Source organism: Peromyscus californicus, unplaced genomic scaffold (assembly GCF_007827085.1).
Source record: "Peromyscus californicus insignis strain IS unplaced genomic scaffold, ASM782708v3 Scaffold_16__1_contigs__length_79575227, whole genome shotgun sequence".
Lineage (NCBI taxonomy): Eukaryota > Metazoa > Chordata > Mammalia > Rodentia > Cricetidae > Peromyscus > Peromyscus californicus.
This window is the reverse complement of record NW_026294458.1, coordinates 37,892,855-37,895,682: the sequence shown is the minus strand read 5'-3', so window position 1 is coordinate 37,895,682 and position 2,828 is coordinate 37,892,855. Positions and strand designations below refer to the sequence as shown.

The 2,828-nt window shown below is 43.2% G+C and overlaps 1 pseudogene; it reads left to right on the top strand.

The window, feature by feature from the left end:
- Positions 1-937: 937 nt before the first annotated feature.
- Positions 938-2,503, top strand: LOC128111428 (pyruvate kinase PKM-like; annotated as a pseudogene).
- Positions 2,504-2,828: the final 325 nt, after the last annotated feature.

The window sequence follows — 2,828 nt, the reverse complement described above, 5'->3', positions numbered from 1 at the left end:
ACACCAGATTCTGAGAGATTTTACGTTTTTATCATACAGTTGGACTGTACTATCTTAAGATTGAATTGTATAGCTTCCCATATCTCTGCTTTTAATAAGTTCTTATTCCAAAAGAGCATGTGTAATGTCAACAGGAAAAGTTAATGATTTTAACATGTTATACTTTGAACCATTACCTGTAAGATATCAGACAGTGAAAGCCTGGAATTTATGTCAAAAATTGATAATAATATATTTGGGTGGTGGAAATGATTGGATAAGTGAGATAGAGCTAGGAGAGCTAAAATGGGGGGGGGTTAAATGCAACCTCAGTAATATTAAATTATAATTATCCTTTATATTAATACCCAATACAGCCACTGCAGTGAGTTAGAACCTGACCTAGAATCTAAAAGGAAAACAAGTATAATGTGTGCTCATAAACATGTGTACATATCTACACTTATATGGCAGTGTGGTGTGTAAATAACACCACAGCTTTTTTGAATTCTTATATATGGTAAATAAAATTCCTCCACATCTCTTCTCTATATGCATACTATGAAAAATTACTTTGCTCTGCCACTGGTAACAATGAGTATCTATTTTGTTCCCTAATGAAGCAGTGATGGATAGTCATCTATCCTTCTTGAATTCATCCATCAGTGATCTCTGCAGTTGAGGTAGTGTGACAATCAGATGTAATATTTGAGACTCACTGTAGAAGCCCTACAACACACTAAGTACAATGACTCATTTTAATATATATATGTGTGTGTGTGTGTGTGTGTGTGTGTGTGTGTGTGTGTGTGTGATTTTAAGACATAGAAGTGTCTAATACATTTCAAAACCGCTTTTTCTCAAAATAATAATTTGAAACATGCACAACAGTAACAGTCCCAACCCTTTAAAAACCCAAATTAGGCATTGGAACAGGAACCAGAGCCTCCTGAGGACCTCAGTAGCCATGCCAAACCCACACATTGAAGCTGCGACTGCCTTTCTTCAGACCCAGAAGCTCCATGAAGCCATGCCTAACACCTACAATACCTCAATCTGTGGGCATACTGTGGATCTGTTAAATCCAGAATGAACATAGCTTGTCTGAACTTCTCTGAAGGAACTCAAGAATACCACAGAGATACCATTAAGAATGTGTACACAGCCATAGAACACTTCGAATCTCACTCCATCCTCTACCTGCTGGAACCTTAGATCCAGATTGGGGTCATCAATGGCAGCAGCACTACAAAGGCAAAGCTGAGGAAGAAAGACACTCTGTGAGATCACTCTGGAGAATGCCTACGTGGAAGAGTGTGATGAGAACATTGAGTGGCTGGTCGACACAGACCTCAACAAGGACAAGGTGGTGGAGGTGAGCAGCAAGATCGACATGGATGGCAGGCTCATTTCACTGCCTGTAAAGGAGAATGGTGCTGACTTCCTGGTGACAGAGGTGGAGAACATTGGCTCCTAGGGTAACAAAAAGGACAATTGTCTTCCAGGGGCTGCTGTGGACCTCTGTTCTGTGTCAGAAAAAGACATCAGAATCTGAAATTCAGAGTGGAGCAGGATGTAGATGTGGGGTTTGAAAATCTCTCATCTGAAAACCAATCAATGTGCATGAGTGTAGGAAGGTCCTGGGAGTGAAAGTCCTGAACCATAAGATCATTAGCAAAGTTGAGAACCATGAAGGTTTCCACAGATTGGATGAGATTTTGGAAACCAGTGATGGGATCACGGTGGCTGGTGGTGACCTAGTCATTGAGATTTCTGCAGATAAGGTCTTCCTAGCTCAGAAGATGATGATTAGACAAGGCAACCTCACTGGGAAACCTGTCACTGGTACCATGCACATGCTGGAGAACATGATCAAGAAGCCCCACTATGCCAGGCTGAGAGGAGTGGTATAGTCAACACAGTCTTAGATACAGCAGACTGTGCCATGTTGTCCTGAGAAACAGCTAGAAGAGGCTACCCTCTGCTGGCTGTTGGCATGGAGCACCTGACTGTCTGTGAGGTAGAAGGTGCTTTCTACCACTTGTAGTTTTTGGAGGAACTCTGTGACCTGGTACCTATTACCAAGACCCCAGAGATGCCTCTGCCATGAGTGCTGAATGACCACTTTCAAGCTTTGCAGTTAGGCCACTATAGTGCTCACCAAGTCTGACAAGAGTGCCCACTAGATAGCCAGATACTGCCCACATGCTTTCTTCATAGGTGTGGCATGTAATCCCCAGACAGCTAACCAGAAGATGTACTGTGACATCTTTCTTGTGTTGTATAAGGATGCAGTCCAGGATGCCTGGGTTGAGGGCTCAGACTTTCATGTGAGGTTGGCTGTGACTGTTGGCAAGGCCTGAGTCTTCTTGAAGAGGGGAGTTGTGGTCAGTGTGTGACAGGGTGGCACTTTGACTCTAGCTTCACTAACACCATGCTTTTGTGGTACCTGTGCAATGATGGCCCCCGGAAGTCTCTCTTCCACCATTCCTCATCCCATCATTTAGGCCAGCAACACTTGTAGAGCTTCCTCTGTGCCATAGTGTGGCGCTGGTAGGCTGGAACAGGAGAGAAAGTTAACACCCTGGAAAAATGGAAAAGAGCCCATCTGTCCCCTGTAAGGCCCTACCTGAGCTAGAGATGAAAGAGGATGCAGGATTGGAAAGCTGAGTTTATCACAAGAGGACAGCAACATCTCCATGTGGTATTGTATTCCCCCAAATATTGTGCATGCTAATAAACTTATCTGGGGTCAGAGACAGAGCAGTCACAATATTAAACATAAAGGATAGGCAGTGGTAGCACATGCTTTTAATCCTAGCATTCCAGAGGCAGAAATCCATGTGTTC